The sequence below is a fragment of the Ctenocephalides felis genome, unplaced genomic scaffold (genome assembly GCF_003426905.1).
Source record: "Ctenocephalides felis isolate EL2017-DRISC unplaced genomic scaffold, ASM342690v1 CF-g0.4_SCAFFOLD_01886, whole genome shotgun sequence".
In the NCBI taxonomy this organism is placed as follows: domain Eukaryota; kingdom Metazoa; phylum Arthropoda; class Insecta; order Siphonaptera; family Pulicidae; genus Ctenocephalides; species Ctenocephalides felis.
The window spans coordinates 94,833,685-94,851,141 of record NW_020538040.1 but is presented as its reverse complement, the minus strand read 5'-3'; the positions used below and the strand labels follow the sequence as shown (position 1 = coordinate 94,851,141).

The window sequence follows — 17,457 nt, the reverse complement described above, 5'->3', positions numbered from 1 at the left end:
TTTTCTCTATCCTCGCTTTTACTAAAAAGTGGAAGGTATTCTAAGATCGCGTGGGTGATACGCAATAAAGAATGTATTTTATCTTTAAATTTAGACATCAAATCTATTTAATTGAGTACTTAATTTAAAGTTTGGTGCAAGTGGCATTTTCCCTTGAGGAAAGTTACTTGAACTTTCCAATATCTGATAAAAAATAATTGAATAAAAGAATTCAAGTCTTTTCTTGAACTTCTAATAAAATATTTTACTATTGACCACTTATATGAACCTATCAAAAATCAATCAACACCATTTTTAAATGATTATGTTTTAATTAAATTTGCCATTTCTTATTACCATAAAAGAAATTCTTTAATACTTCTAAATTCTGTGTTAAACTATTTTAAAATGCAGAAAAACAATTTTTTGTGAAGTTAAGTAATTTTATTCTATGAATGAATAAATTCATAAATCAAACAAATCATAATTATAGTGTCTGTGTAAATATATTTGTTTTATATTAATCATTTAATATATTACATCATACGAAGCAATAACATGTATTATTTTAATATTTGAACACTGTTTTTTCGGCGTTTTGTTGTTTATTATTACTTTTCGGCTATTCGTAACAGGGGTAACTAGTAAGAGGCGTTTTTCAATAGGATCTTGAATGATATTAAAATATTTTTTCTCTTAATTAGACACTGCATAATATTGTTATAGCTATTGACCTGCTGGCAGACGTAATAAACAAAACCGTGCAGATCCGTCATTTTTGACAGTTAATATAAAATTGATCTACATATTATAAAATTTCGGTTTGCATTACTAAACTTACTAACTCTAAATTTTATATATTTTATTTTGTTTAAAATTTATCAATCTTTGATAATGTGTAACAATTTTTGTGATTGCTAAATTGTATGAATAGTTATCTCGATCAATATAAAAAAATCACACATGGGGTTAGTTGAAACGGTACTTTCGGGCTAGTTGCAACATACAAAGAATTACATTCAGAATCAAGTGAAGAAGACCGGGTGGATTTATAGTTTATAAGATGTGGCGAATGTAAATAGTGTTACAGGAGATACTATATCTTTTATTTGTAGTATGATATTAATTGTAGTTTACGTACGTTGATTTATGATAAAACTGTTTATTGAAGGTAACATTATATATTTTATTTGTATTAATTATGAGTTGATGTATCAAAAGAATCACTTAAAAACAAGTCATTTTTTTTAAATGAGTAATGAATAAGATGTCAGCGATAGTATTCTCTTTTTTTGTCGTTGCTCCGGTAGATGTGACAAATGGCCCCAAAACGGGGTAAGTTGTAACACCGCATTTTTTCTAGAATTGTGTGATAATGTCCAACAGTTGTAGCATTATTTTTACTTGATTTGGTAAAGGAATAATTGTAGCAACTATTCATCTTTATTTCGTATAAATATAAACGGTGGATTTCCAGATATATTATTTTTTAAAAAAACTGTTACAACAATCTTCCTAGCCCCCTTACGTTTACACATAAAATTTAGGTTTATGTAATAGTTTAAGTTTTTTTGTTATTTTAGTAATGCTTTAGAACGCGTGTTTACATTTTTCATTCATATGTACAGCTGAAGTAGCGTAATGAAACACTTCCGTAAATGAAAATGATATTTTGCTTACCTCAAAAATTTGTTGAAACAAAGAAAAATGGTAAAAACTGCAAGAAACTGTTGTTCAATTATCTAAATTTTAATTTATTATATTGTGAATTCATTTTGTAAATCTATAAATAAATAATGATTAATTCAAAATTACGTTGAAAATTATAAATAATTTTCACTCGGTTACCAAATATGTTAACAGGTGCAATTTGATGCACAGCTTTACTAACACATATTTAATTCATTATTATTACACGTACTTTCCTATAAAGCTATTGCGTTTAAAAATATAATTGAGTTTTTGAATATCGTCCAAATACATCCCAAACGTTTGATCAATTTTAACATTGCCAAAATTTTAATTCGAGACAAAAATAATTCAATCTGTACATGCACTCAATTGATTCAGGTATTCTGAATAAGGAATTTTGTTTACTAGGATATGTGGGGTTTGGTTTCACCTTCGATTTATGCTATTTAGTATTTCAGAAAAAAAATGATTGTATAGAATTATTTTATTAGTACAGCTTATATTAGTAAGCTTAAAAGCCATTAATATTTATTACATATGAAAGTTGCTTTTCATTTTATTGATACTCTTTAGTATATTAATTTAAAAAAAACTATTCCCAAAAACAGTATTTTCCGACGAATTACAATTAATATACGATTTCGTTGAATCTCATTTTTTAACCTCAATCGGTATAGAACGTTTTTGAAAGCAAATCATCGTTTGGCATAAATGTTTGCTTATCTAGATATAGTTCTGCCGTTGAAATAACTCATCATCACACTATTAGCGTGTTCTAGTTTAATTTATCTACATATTGTTAAATCCATCGACCATATATATTTTTGCAAATATTAATTTGCGCATATGAGATTTTATATTTTTAGTTTCGATAATTGTATGTTATATATATACATACATATAAATAAATACTTAAAACTTATTATTATAGTTTTAGACATCAAAAAGTAGAAGTAATTTTCTAAAAATGAAAATAATTACCAAATGCGATCTATTAATAGTACAATTTATAATTTCAATAAATTTTAACAAGCAACATATTTCATATTGAGCTTTTCATGGTCAATTCCATGAAATGACACATTAAATGATACCATAATGATTAAATGATTAATCAATTAAATAGCGCATGTAGATATTTATTTATTTATTTAAATATACGCAAGACGCATTTAATAATAACAAATATTGTTTCATATTATTTATTTCATAATAATATTTATTTATATTAATATTATACAAATTTATTTCATAATAAATTGAATAGCTAGTCGCTGCACGTGGATTTATTCTGAAACGAAAAACCTAAAATGAAATACGACTACATAATAAAATGCAACATTCGTTAAGTTGATTTTTAAATCCAGTTTAACTTCGAATAAAAGACAATTGAAATATAAAACTATGTATTTGTGAAAACTCGAGGACAAATCAAATGAGGGCAAAAAAATAATACATAAAATAAAACAGTCGATAGTTGAAACAGTAATTTTGTTCTGCCAGAGATCAAAGAAAAAAATACAAGATTTTTATCGAATAGCAAATGAAATGAAGACGATGTAGGTCCTATAAAAGTCGGGGTACCGGGTACCGTACCCGGTACCCCGACTTTTATAGGACAGTCAAAAGAGATAATTAACGAAATGAACCGGGGTACATAATAATGATAACAATAATATACATAAATGTATATAATGCATTAATGTATATAATTCTATTATTATGAAGTGGTAGTGAAACAATTATAGTTAGTTGTTTATATCTAATTTACCTCTAAAACTTTTGATCATTCTTCGTCGTCGTGGTCATTTCACTATTTTGATTAGGACATATTCTTTTATCCAACACTGTTTCTCATTTGTTACTTTGTTTATTAATTTTATTTTCTTAATTTTTTATACCACCTGAGAACATTCCAAATCTTCGTTTTGTCGTTTTTTCCTAAGAATTTGCTACGTTTGTAGCAGAACCTCGCTCCAATCGTAGCATTTTATTAACTTTTTCCGCAAATGAAGATCCGAACTACAATAATCAGAAATCATGCAGTTCTGGTATGACTTGTAAATATAAATCATAAATAAAATTTTCAGGCATAGTAGTGTGACATATCAAGAAGATATATCTTACTTCTTATAGTGATCGTTTTTTTTCTCTTATAATTAAAAGTTTCTATATGTGTACTTAATTTTACATTGAACCATTGCGTACAAAAATGGGTTGTGACATAATACAAGCGATAACTAAAATATAATGAAATACTAATAATATATTAAAATTATGTAAGGTAGAGTGAGTCTTAAAAGTCCGCAGGTAAAAAGGTCCACCACAATATTTGAAAGTAAAGGAGAAAAGATGTATAACCAGCCATCATCTTGATTTTTACGACGTGGCTATCGGGAGATAAAAGGCAATGTTTGAAAATCTATAACAATAGTATTTTTTTTTTGAGTTTTGTGGGTTTGAGCACTGTTGTTTAGTTTACGAGATCTTACGGCATTGGACCTGTTTGCCACATTGCCGTCCCATTTTATTCCGCCTATATGGTAAAAAAAACCAGATGAAATTTTTGGAAAAGAGCAAAAAAAAAAACAAATCTCTATAATGGTGACTTAGCTGGGAGTTTACTGAACATAGTAAGAGTTGTTTGTTTGATATGTGTTATTTGTTGTGATATGATTGGTTTGGTTTTAATAATATAATTGCTCAAACTCAAAGTGAATCCTACCCTATACGATATACAAAAAATATTAGATTAGTAGCACGTTCTTACAATATCTCTCATTATAGATACAATTTTATCAACTGCAGTTAAGTAGAGACCAGAAGACATATTTCTCCCTTTTTCATGATCGATTAGTCGTTGAGAATAAATATCAACGAACCGGGAGTTACTTTTAGCAGGGAAGAGATTCCCAGACATGGTCATAAGTACCAAAACAGGATCACCGCCCACCCAAATATCCTTGCAAGAACAAACAAATCTGGAGGTTCCGAGCAAAAGATTAAAAAAAATCGAATGACTTGTTTTAGATTTAATTATAAGTATAAACTTTATTTTTCTTTTCTATCTTTTATTTGACAATCTGTATCTAAACACTGCGAAGAACCACATCAATGGATGCAGTTCTTAGTTTTACTCTATTCTATATCATACTTAATCGATTTTATAACCCATGTAAATAGATGATCAAATAGATATCATTAAGAAAAGAGAGCTAGTTGTGCATGGCATCGTGCCTTAAGGCAAATTGCTGGAACTTCCCGTACTAGAATTAAATATTTGAGCAAAAAAATAATAGTAATCAATAAATCTTGAACAATGATTAGTAACAATTGTTTTAAATAATTTTCAAAGACAAAATTAATATAGCTATATATTTATTCGTTTATATAATATACAGTGACGATCTTATCGCTCACAACACTTGATAATGTTTACATTTAAGAGAAACCAAATGATTCCACCTGAGAATATATTTCTTACGAGTAAAATAACGCATATGAAATACAATAAATAATAATACATAATATGAAATATATACATTTTTAAACTGAATTGTAAATTTAAAATGTATGTATTTTTATATATATGTATATATTTGAAAGTTTCGAAAAAAAATCTGAAAATTTTGAACCGTATAAGTGAATTTTAAAAATTAAAAATCTTGGTACGGAGTCGAAAAAATTATAACAAAATTAGTCCACTTGTTCAAAACTCAGTAAGATAACTGTAAATTTGATGTCATTGTCTAATGATCATTTTTGACCGCCAAATATAATTTTCTTTTACTTTTTCTCCGTATCTCCGAAACCGCTTTACCAATTTTTTATAATCAACAATCTTTTATGATTACAAGTAAAATGTTTTTTGAATCATTCAAATCGGACGCTCCGCTCTCTTAAAAACTGAGTTACAGTTTTTGGCACTTTTTGCCGCGTACCTTCGGATCGGTTAGACCTGCCTTTGCCAAAAAACTAATCAGCACGTATTGTTATCAATACGAATCGAATGTTTTTTGAATTATTCAAATCGGTTGATCCGTGTTCCCGAAATCGTCGACGAAAATTTGTATCTGCACACACACACGCACACACACACACACACACATTCATTCATTTTTTTAAGGTATGTCAAAATATTCAGAAACCTCTGAAACGTAAAGATATATAAAAAATTTCATTTTCGATTTTTTTGCTATTATATAACTTACCTTACGGGAAGTTAAAAAAAAGAGAATAAACATAGGATCTATTTGAAAAATAAAAATATATATTTCTCAAAGTTTGCGAAACATCTCACATAACAGATTCGTGTAAACGTAAAGCATAATCGCTTAACTTTTTCGGCATGGGTGTGCCAGTTCCTGAGATCATTCAGCGTTCATCACTTATGTAGTTCTCAATCGCGTTTGTATAGTTTGCTTGGCGGCCAATAGCCACCGACACTCGGCTTAATAGTGCGGTAAGTCATGGTCGCTGTCCTGGGTCATGGATTGTAATGAATATTTCTGACTGGTGATTGCGATAACATATTTTTGATAAACGGCTTCGTGAGAACTTGATTGTGATTTTAATTTTAAATATTTATTACTGTTTATTGCGAAGTTCATTTTTTTTGTTTATTCAAATTATGAATTTATGTACTAGGCCTAGACTAGGCCGTAATTCAGGAATTGTATAGTACTCTCTGTAACAGGTTGATTATGTTATTCATTTTCTATGAAAATCAGATTCGTTCAATTAGTAATTGTTTATAGGTACATTAATATAGGGTAAATTTATCATTTCGCAGGAAGAATTAAATTTTAATTCTTTTACCAGTTCTAATTTGATTTATTCCATTTAAATAATTTTTGTCGTACATTTTATAAGTATTTAATGTTCATCAGCTTCACAAATTAAATTCATTTTCTGAATACTATTTGGTTCATTCAAAGCGCTTGTGGAACAAATTAGTTTTCAAAATTTTAATTCAAACTTCAAACTTTTGAATGAAACTGCACACAATTTTAAAACAGTTGTTGTTAGTCTTTCGACATTGAATTGCTTTGTATTATAATATAATAGCAGTGAACATATTTTACTCCAATAATAAATTTTTGAAATTGAATTGAAATATAAAATCGAAACGTATTTGTTGTTATATGTGATATTTAACGAGAAAAGGAAAATTTTCACTAAATTATGTGTTAAGTATCAAAAATCAGTTCAACTTTGAACGTACTTAATGCATTATTATATTTTTAAATATTAAACGAGCGAAAAAATAATTTATTTTAAATATTAAACTGAGCTGAATTCTAAAAATAATTTAAAAATGAAAACTCCGTAAATGTTGTCAAAAAATCTTTATGGCTTTTGGAGACAGGCATATCTTTTATCAATTACAAATTTGTAATTATGCTTTGTATTTGTTTTATTTCGTCTTCGGATTACTGCTGAACAGGAAACAAATTGCCTTTCAATCACCTTCTTCATTTCTGTGTCTTTATTAAAAGTATTTTATTAAATTTTTGTGGCCCCATTTTTTGGGCGTTCATTTTATCCCAGACGCTACTATTCAAGTTTCTTAAAATCTTCACAGATTTTTTCGTATTTTTTTATCACAAGCATGTTCGGATAATTTTTTATTTTACTCATATATAGTTCGTGATGCATAATTTGATCTATGCACGAGTATAAATACTACTTATACCATAAGTGCTAAAATGATGGCATATTAACATCGACTGGTGGCTGCTTATAAAAATGTTAAATACGTAAAAATGGAATTGTTTCGCGTGAGTTGAGTGTTGAAGTACATTAATTATAAGATCATGTGAATTAGGAATATGTATATATTCAGTTATTATCGATTACTATTTAGTCTCTATTATTTAAATGGTTCGGATTAAAATTTTAACAATTCAATTAGATTATATTTCCATTAAAAATTATGAAAGAGCTGTTTGCTCGATTATATGACAGTTATTAGAGATTTAAAAGTTTTTATATTCACACAAGTACTTTATTGACCATATGTAATTCTATATTTAGATGATTAGAGTCGATAGAAAACAATATGCGCGCGTGTTCGCATTATTAATAAACACCAGCCTATTCAAATATACATTACAAAATTTCATTAATTGCAAAATAAACATTTAATTTACTCTTAAATGAGAACTTTAATGACACAAATCAATAGCTATTAAAATTTATTTTGTGAACCTTTTATCACAGTGCTTAAAAGATTAGTGTAGAGTTTAATGTCAGAAAGAAATATTATTTTGGGCATAATGTTTCTAATTATTACAATGTATTAAAATAAAATAAATGCTCGTTATACGGTCTTTGCGGTAATTAAATTTCATTAAGTACTGGCATTGAAGTTTGAACAGTGTAATTAGCCGCTAATTAACTGAAGTACCTAAGACGGGGCAAAAATAATACCAAGTATGAGATTGTTGTTTATGTGATCTAATAATGCGCTAATCACCTTTTGTTTATAAACTCTAAACTGTGAATGTTCCCTTAAAATGAAGAGTGAGTTTATGTTTATTTTTTTATTAACGTTTTTAACGATTGTGATAATATTTATTTTTCATAATAACTTGGTAATAGCATGTGGATATACATTCTGATATAATGTATATATTATTATGATTTTGTTCATTTGTGGACAATTGAAATATGCGTTTAAATTTTGCAACTGATATGTAGATCGTTGCCAATTGGTTCAAAATTCCTTTCGGAGTAGAGCGTTTAGTAAATATGGCCTTCGTTTATTTATAACTTGGAACACTATATGTACATTCTCGCTTAAATATTCAAATGAGCAACCAATTAGCAGAAGCGACGAAAATTATTCCTTTTGTATCTTTTATTTTTCACATTAATTGTTATCGCATATATTAAATTTTTATTCAAGAACTACACATAAACCTAGTGGTTAATATACGCATTTTAGTTTCTGGTTTTACCCAGAAAAACAAATTAGTGCATCGAATGCGATTTTTGCAGCATTTATTTAAAAATTTCATGTATGTTTTTGTCGCATATTAAGAGGTTTCCTACTCAGTTATCGTTTTATGTACAAAATAGCAAATGTTATATTAATTTGTAATCAAATTTATGTACGTTTTGGTGCAAACTTTCCTGTCTTAATTAAGTATAGTTGGAAGTTGCCTTTGGTTTAGAACTGTACATACACAGAATGGTAAATATAATTCCGTATACTACTTTTTATAATTTTACTATAATCGGTTTTGTTGTAAATTTCATCTTTTCATTCTATTATGGCTTGATTTATTTTTTGTGGAGACTTATGTCACTGTCATAGCATATCGTTAAAAATACCTACTAGGAATCGCCGACAGACGTAATATGTACAACACGACCCACATATTGTGAGTTGTTTATGTGATTTTATTTTTGCAAAAATGTCATCAAGTAGAATAAGATTTTGCGTTTTCTCGCAAGTAGGCTGTTCTAAAAACGTTCAAATCGGACATGTTTATATTTCGTGGTGATAAAAACGTATCATTCTAGATTCCGCAATTAGAACTCTCAAGTATGTAATTGGTGACAATATAATCGCTTATATCATTGTAGTTACATATTGTTTTTTTTCATTGCTAATATGTTACAATGTCTAACGTTGCCTTATCATTATCAACTCATTGAATTTTTTGTGAACGGTTTCGCAACTTGGCTTGCACTTCGAGCGGTAAACAAGTACGTATGTCGTTTGCTGTTTGTGTGCAGCGATCGGCAACCAAGTGCTATGGAGTACATCGTTTTCATAATTTATTTTTCATAAAAAAATCATATCAACAAATAAGTATGCATAAATATCATGTATTTAAATTATAACGCGGGCTCACTTGTGGGTAGAGCGAGTGGACCTGAATCAGAGGTTTTGGGTTCGATCGCGCTTTGAGGAGCCTGGTCAAGGAGTAATGATATCAGTATTTACTTGGAAATATAGATAGCAATATGTTTCCAAGTGAAAATAGCCTTAATCCGACATTGCCGCATCAATAAAATATTCGCCCTGTTGCAGAAGTTGTAATAATAAAATTTATCACACAAAAATGAGACAACTGTTTCTGTAAAACCGATGAAGTATTATGTCAAATTAGCCCAGCAGCTTATTAGACTCGCTTGTTTTTATTGGTGTACAAAAAAGCAATAGCAAAATTACAAAAATTAAAACTATCTATTATATTTCTAAATTAATCGGTCTGATTTAGCCATTATCCAATAGCTCGTGATCTACCGAGATGCTGCCGACTTACGTGAATTACATAATACGATTTGTTTACATTTTCGAAGGACCAGATAAATTTGGATAATGGCAGAATCAGACCGATTAATTTAGAAATATAATAGATAGTTTTAATTTTTGTACATATATTTAGATAAAACAATACGTTGATATAAAGTTGAGTTAATGTTACTTATTTGAATGTTGGTTTTAGACTTGTTACTTAGATAGTTTTAGATATAACTGAAGATACATAGTTGAAATTCATGCTGATACTCATTACAAAGATTCTATAATTTTACATTATTTTTCTGATTGGTCCGTTTTGTAGATTTAAGCGACATACCATTATATTTTTGTCCAATCAGTTGTTGACCTGAAATTTGATTGAATCGAGTTTAAGGAAAAATGATTTCTTAAAAGGAAGAATTAATATTTGAGGATCTGCAAGGGACAGGATACATAACAATGAAGGATTAGGTTTTATGATGCTTATTCTGTTGGAAAGGTATTAAAATATATTTGAATGATTTAGAACATGGTTGAGTCTTAGCATACAGCACCTAGGAGCTTGCTGTTTTTCACAATTTCTCACTTGTTAAAATTGAGGTAATATAGATTATGATATGTGCGTATCACATTTTGGATTTGCAAAATTTAGACAAAGTTTGAATACATCTTTTGTTTGCTGAAACATCGTCAACATTGCCATTTATCAAACTTTGAAATTTATAGATTCAACAAATTTAGTGACGGATGGATAACAATCAAGTTTAATAAACAACCAAATTACAATAATTCAACCTAAGCTAATTTTGAGTGAAATTTCATTAATTATCAAGACGAGCAAAAAATATATTCTTCGGGTTTTGCTCTCAGTTGCCTAGGTTGCCGATCGCTGTACTTGTGCATTATCATTTTGTTACATGGGCGACTCAGATAACACGACTGTGTTATCAGCATCTTCGGATGTCATGTCGTGTAATTAAAACGCGTAGGGCGAAGTACTTCTATAAGAACTCATTGTTAGAAAAACAAATCTTTGCTAAATTACACCATGAAGGCGGGTGGTAAGCGCCGCCATCGTGCCGGCCCCGACCGCCGTCTCGAATACATTCTAGTGTCAAGTTTAAAGATAACATTGATATCTGTTAAAACGCAATTTAAAATCGCTCTTAAGCAGTCGGTCATTGAACTGGACTCGTGATTATTACACAAAATAGCTAAATTTTCCTATCTACACTTATGTCACTTTACTAATGTTTAAGCTTGAGTGAAATACAATGTTGTTTATGGATATGTTCATGACATTGTATATAATTCATATTTATGTAATACATACTTATCTAATTATATACTAGTTGACTTTGTATGTATGCACACATGAACGTTGTATGTATTGTTCTGTGTATACGTATGTATATATTTAATGCATATATGCACATTTCAAATGTATGTACGTATATGATTGAACGTTTATGCGCTTTTTACATTATAATTATGCATAATAAATTCCACGTTTTGTCTTACTGCGCTAATTCAAGGCATTTTGAAAATCGTTGTAATGGTAATACGAGACTCCAATAAGTTGTGTTATACACGATTATCTTACTCTTATATGATTTAGATACATGAATTTAGAATAAATTGTTATTATTCATATATCAATCATTTTAAAGGCCATCATATTTTGACATGACCACTTCTGAAACTTAATGATACGTAGTTGTTAATATTCTTAACGTACTTAATCATGATATATTATTATAAAGAATTTACTTTATAATTTTCTATGTTGTTATGTAAAAAAAAATTCTTTTTAGCTATAATAATTCTCAAAATATATGAGACTTATAGCTCATTTACCGTCTTACCTCGATCGATAAATCAGGAGAGTAGAGACTGCATGTAAATACTCTCTACCACCATTATCTAAAAAACCAGCAGAGTTATGATTTTTTTTACAACTTTTTTTTACACTTTGATTGTTACGACGTTGTTATCAAGAGATGAACGGGAAAAAATATTAAAATGTCAAAATTTTCAATTGACACAAACTTGATTCATTCTTTTCTTAACTACTATTAACTCTCTTGTCAAGTTCAAAACTATTTTATAAATCCATAACAAAAGTATTTACTTTCGTTGTTAGTTTTTTGGCTGTGAGCACTGTGGTTTAGTTACGAGACGTTGATATATTTTTTTAAGTATACGCTATTTAATTGTGTTATAAGATGTATTGTTAATGTTGAGTTAGATTCAACAGTTCTTTTTATATAACCGCTATAAAACCTTACACGTAGTAGGGATTAAAGGTACCAACTGAACCTTTACCAAGGGTGTAAAAATAATAAAAAAGAAGTACATGAAGTCAAAAAATAATTTTAAAAGAGACAAATTGAATAAATTGTTATTTCAACTCTGCTGATGAATATTTCCGGCCAAATACTAGATCAAGGTTATACACAGTGTTATGTCTGAAAAAAATACACCCAAGAAATTTATATTCTGCATTTTTTCGTGAAATCCCTTTAAAATTAAAAATAAGACATTGGATCTGTTTGCCCTCTGGTCTTCCCATTTTATCTCGCCTATAAGTTGGGAGTTTTACTGAACATAGTCGTATAGTTGTTTAATATTTATCTATTGTAATTTAATTGATTTGGTTTTTACAATATAATTGCTCAAAGTCAAATTAGACCTTAGTGCCCCGCTTGCTATATTAATTTTATAAAAGAACAGATTAAAACAAACTAAAACAGATCTTAGAAAGCATTATTTGTTTATCACGGATTAGTCATTTTCATTTTGATTTAATTATTTCAAGAATTGCGTAAAATTTTTCTTGTACAATGTAATGCTGTAGACTGTACTAACAAATACATTATGTATCAATACAAATTATGCAAAATACTGATATTTTAAACGTAAGTTATATTTTACATATTGTAAATACATGCTTAATTGTAAATACGTGCTTTTGCACGTGCTGTAAATATGCATTGCACCATGCTACTACATTGCGTATTTACTTTTTCTATACTATAATAAACAGATAAATATTTTATGTTCTGATCTTGATCTCTTGCGACAAAATGCATACAATTATAGTACATTATGCTTTTTGATAAATCACTTTTAGTTAATATTTCATATATTTTTTTTACTCACGCACACATACTTTGTAAGGTTTAACTTCTACGTTAAATACGTATGCATATATGTATTTTTACATTGATTTTCTTTTGGAATCACTCACTTGAAGTGCCGTTGTTAAATGTCAATCTCTGTAATATGAGCTGAATATATTGTCATTTAGAATTAAATTACAAAGTCAATGCCATATCCTGATTTTTATTGCAGTTGTTTGGGTAGAATGACCTCTTTTAATCGAATTAACAAAACGTTTTCAAAGGCTGTAACGGAGCTGCAGATTTTGCTAACTAATTGTAATTCGATAGAGTAGTCAATTTAGACATGCTTGGTATTTCATGTAACGTAGAACATATTGTGGTCGGGTAATATATTTGAACTTCTTGAGTTTTTTATGAATATTCTGCTGACGATTGATTCCAAAGGAAATACCAGTAACAATATTCATTATTAATTATTTGAAATTCTCTTTGGAAACCAATCAGATAAACAAATTAGTAAATTTAAATTTGAATTGTGCATAAAAATGAGAAGCATCATAAAATAATTCTGAACTTTACAAAGGAGCCAATAGTAGTTGTAGAGAGACTAAATCAAATGTATGTCAATTGAAAATTTTGATATTAAAACATTTTAAAAATTTAGACATTCTTTTAAAAGCTTTATAATTTTGAAAATGTAATAAGTTTTATACTACCAATGAGAGTTGTAGTTATTTATACAATAAGGGGATTAAAACATCAAAGCAAAGAAATCGAGTTCTTCTCTTTTTGTTCAATGTTGATTTTTTCGTACCGTTCGAGTAAAATTGTGGAGTTTTATTCAAACATATAAGGGAATATTCTGGTCTAGATGTCTGATGTATGAAAGGTCGTATAAAAAGGCAAACAATATTTTCACTATATTTTCCTTGCAATTAATTAATAAAAGTTGAGAAATCGTGGGTATCCCGTCAAAAGGGACAGTTTCGAGTTAGGAAAAAAAATTGATTATTTATAATTCTATATTCTGTATCAATATTTTCAAAGTTGGAGGTTGGTATCAATACGAAAGAAATTCTACTTTCATATTAATAAATATATTAAAGAACTTTTACTTACGTATTTCTTGTACTTATAATATTGCTATATATGCAATAATGAACACCTGTCGATGCACCAAGAATCTACTCAACAATTTGGGAAAAACACTAACTTTTAACGCTAATGATATCGGAATTTTTGAAATGATTACCAGATATATGAATATCCGTCAACTATACACATAAATATAATTGTACATAGTAATGATAACAATCAGTTTCTTCCGAAATTATTATGTAGATTGAGAATGTATTACATGAATGTGTGTATTCATTTGATAAGGTCATATAGAGAAACAAAAAGCACATTAGGCAAGGTATAGCCTTAAGTAGTAAACAATTAATAGCCGCATTCCAATCAGTAATAATAGTTACCTCTGCCATAATTATATTGCATTCCGGTTGGTGCATTAGAATGTTATTAACTGCGACCTTAATGTGCACTTGACACATCATTGAATTGTTGTTTAAACACAAGTGGTCAATTTGCGTTTCTTAATCGTAATATATGAAAATAAGAACAACTTGAATGGATTTGTCATAAACATAACATGTAACAATCAGTATAACTTTTTGAATTTTTTTTAAATTTTTTCCTTATTATTGATAAATTTTTATGCTACCATTTACAGAAACTCATTTCGATATAAATAAAGAACCAGCCTTTAAAGTATGACGATAAAATGCAACATTTCCCAAACAATTTTTTATCGGTGCATTGCAACAAAAAGCAAGCTGTTTATTTGATTATTTGCTGTGGTTTTAATTAATTAGAAATTTACAAATATGTTAAAGTACCTGATTACATTCCCAGGCATATTAAATGAGTTTTCGATTACATTATAACAATCGTAATGGCTTTTATTATAGTCATTAGATATCATACATATTTTATTTGTTCAGTAATTTTATTGCCAATTGTTACTTAATTTATGTTCCTATATAAATCAAATTTGTTTTATGCTTCATTTGGAATTGATTTATTCGTGTATCTTTTTTAATTGTTTTTGATAACCGTTTTTCTAAGAGTGTAGAAATTTAGGTCATTAAAAATATTCATCCAATTGAATTTATTTATAGAACACTTTACACAAGATTACAAATATCATCATACTTTATCTGAATTCTTATATTTTAGCAAAGACACCATGCAATTAATCAAATAAAATAAACTTGTAATATATGTTACAGTTAATTTTTTGTCATCTTAAAATAAGCATCATTGCTCGTTTTATGTATTAAATAGTATAAATAAAGGCAAATATATTCATATGTTCAATGTAATAGACCGCGTTATCTAGACGTATTTTTACTTCAAAGCTGCAATTACAGTAATATTAATGACTTTGTTTGTACACAAATTTGCATTCGATTTTTTACGACATATTTGCATTAGCTTTCATGCGATAAATATAATTATACTTGTTTTGTATTGAATATCATTTATTCGAAATTACATGTATTACTGTCATATTTTAGATACCAATGAAATCTAAATACAATTTACTAAATAAATATGTACTGGGAATCAATAATTAGTATAAAGATTTGAGTATATATATATATATATATATATATATATATATATATTCATAAATACAGGGTGTCGCAGAACTCAATATTGGTCACTGAAAATTAGAAAAAGAAAATTGTCTCACGTAGTTTTTTAAGTGCAACCCAGAGCTCTGGTGAAGTTGTTATCATTTATCGGTTGTTGTGTTTTTTTTTTATTAACTTTGTACAATTAAGCTTTAAATCGGTAATTGTCAATAACAGTTCTAAGACCACACAATTTTCCTAATATATATATTTCTTTATTTTATTATCGCCGATTGGTTAAACAGTTTATTTTGATAAATGACTTTTTACAATGCATAATATTATGTATAATTTATTGTGTGTACATTGTAATTTAACTTACTAAATGGATATGTATTTCATTAGTTACTTTTTGGCTTTGTATACACATACATTAGTGATATACATTTTATAAGTTAATTGTACAATTTTATTACATTTGATTGTATATAATTATATAGCGCACCATATATTCTTTTTTTTTGTCAATAATGTAATAAAATTGGTTGGGAGGGAGATTTTTTGCCTTACTATCTCTCTCCGTAGTTCTTTCCTACGCTTTTCCCATGATTTGCATTCCATAATGGCGTACTCAGCATCCGCCCTAGTCGCTCCACGCAAGCAATAGTTATTATTAAATAAATTTTTTTTGTAAAAATGATTGAAAAAGTATTTGAAAAATTATTTTTTTTTGTTACAGTATATATTTTTTCTCGGATATTTTTTTTATTTCTCAAAATACAATTACAAACTGTTCTTATGATACCAAAAACATTTAGTAATTATGAAATAACAAATGCAAAGTTTTCGGATATGATGACAATAATGTTTGAGAACAACGCAAGGATTGTGGACAATTATTCGGTCGTAATTTTGCTAGTGACACAATTTGATGTAATATTATCTAAGTGATTTATTTTATTAATATATGGTATGAGGTAAAAACTGAATAACGCTGTTGCTAATTAACTCGCAATCTCCAAACAAAATACCACGTCAATGTCATCTGGTCAGGATCAACTGCAAAATTATGCGGTACATCAGATTAATTCACAATGTATCCGACTGAACTGGCGGCGATCTATAACAGTTTATGTATCATAGTATGGTTCTGTCTGTGAAGCTAGACAAACAAAGAAATATATTGCATAGGTTGTTAGTGAACATATGTTTTTTACTATGGTACAATTTAACAATGTTGAGACGTCCTTGAATTGGATTCATATGAACGTAGTTGAGGCAATCAATCCGTGAACCCGTCCGTCGCGTAAAGTGTTGTTATTGTTCCGCACTGTGGACGCTCATATTCACTGCAGTAGTGTGCCGCCACTTCGAAACACTTGCTTCCTTTTATTTTTACGAATAGAACCTTAACCTGTTAATCCAGTCATTATAGTAAGTTTACCTCGGAATTCGACATACTCAGCTGTAAGTATTTTCAGACTTGTATATTGACACCCTAAAGTTGTATCAAAACCTACATATGGTATTGACACCCTACCATATGAAAGTTTTGAGACAACTTTAGGGTGTCAATATACACGTATTTACAAACTTACAGCTTGGTATCTCGAATTCCGAGATTCTTACCTAATTTAAGCTTAAATGACTGGACTACTTTTAACCGGGCAGGACACATAATAGCGTCTTCGAAAATTACGTGCGAATGAGGCGTATATTTTTGATCGACTATTAAACTTGTACTTGTACTTGTTTTGAGTTTATT

General features: G+C 28.5%; 1 protein-coding gene across 4 annotated transcripts in view; it reads left to right on the top strand.

Annotated features, from left to right (window-relative positions):
* LOC113378424 (protein cycle-like) overlaps positions 1–17,457 on the top strand; it is a 322,860-nt gene that overhangs the window by 227,058 nt on the left and 78,345 nt on the right. Inside the window, exon 1 of one of the 4 annotated variants that reach the window (XM_026618952.1) lies at positions 8,094–8,196. The exons of the other annotated variants lie outside the window; for them this stretch is intronic. The gene's annotated coding sequence lies outside the window, so the exon portion shown is untranslated. Of the gene's footprint in view, positions 1–8,093; positions 8,197–17,457 lie in introns of those variants that run through there. 4 annotated transcript variants of the gene reach the window in all.